Below are 353 nucleotides of genomic sequence, written 5' to 3' on the forward strand. Positions count from 1 at the left end.
GTTGTAGCATGTATCAAAATTTTATTCCATTTTAGGGTTGAGTAATATTCCATCATTTGTGTATACCGTATGTTTTTTAATTCACTCATTTGTTGATGAACATTTGAGTGGTTTCTTTCTTTTGGCTATTGTGAGTGATGCTGCTACAAACATGGATGTTCAGGTATCTGTTTGAGTCTCTGCTTTCATTTCTTTGAGAGTATATACCTAGAAGTGGAATTGCTGGGTCCTATGGTAATTCTGCTTAACTTTTTGAGAGACCACCGGTTTCATCCTTTTTTAAAATCAGTGTTCAATACTCACATATTTTATTTATTTCTATGGCTAACATTTGTTTTTCTTATTTTTTTATA

This window comes from Pongo abelii, chromosome 7 (assembly GCF_028885655.2).
Source record: "Pongo abelii isolate AG06213 chromosome 7, NHGRI_mPonAbe1-v2.0_pri, whole genome shotgun sequence".
NCBI classification, from domain to species: domain Eukaryota; kingdom Metazoa; phylum Chordata; class Mammalia; order Primates; family Hominidae; genus Pongo; species Pongo abelii.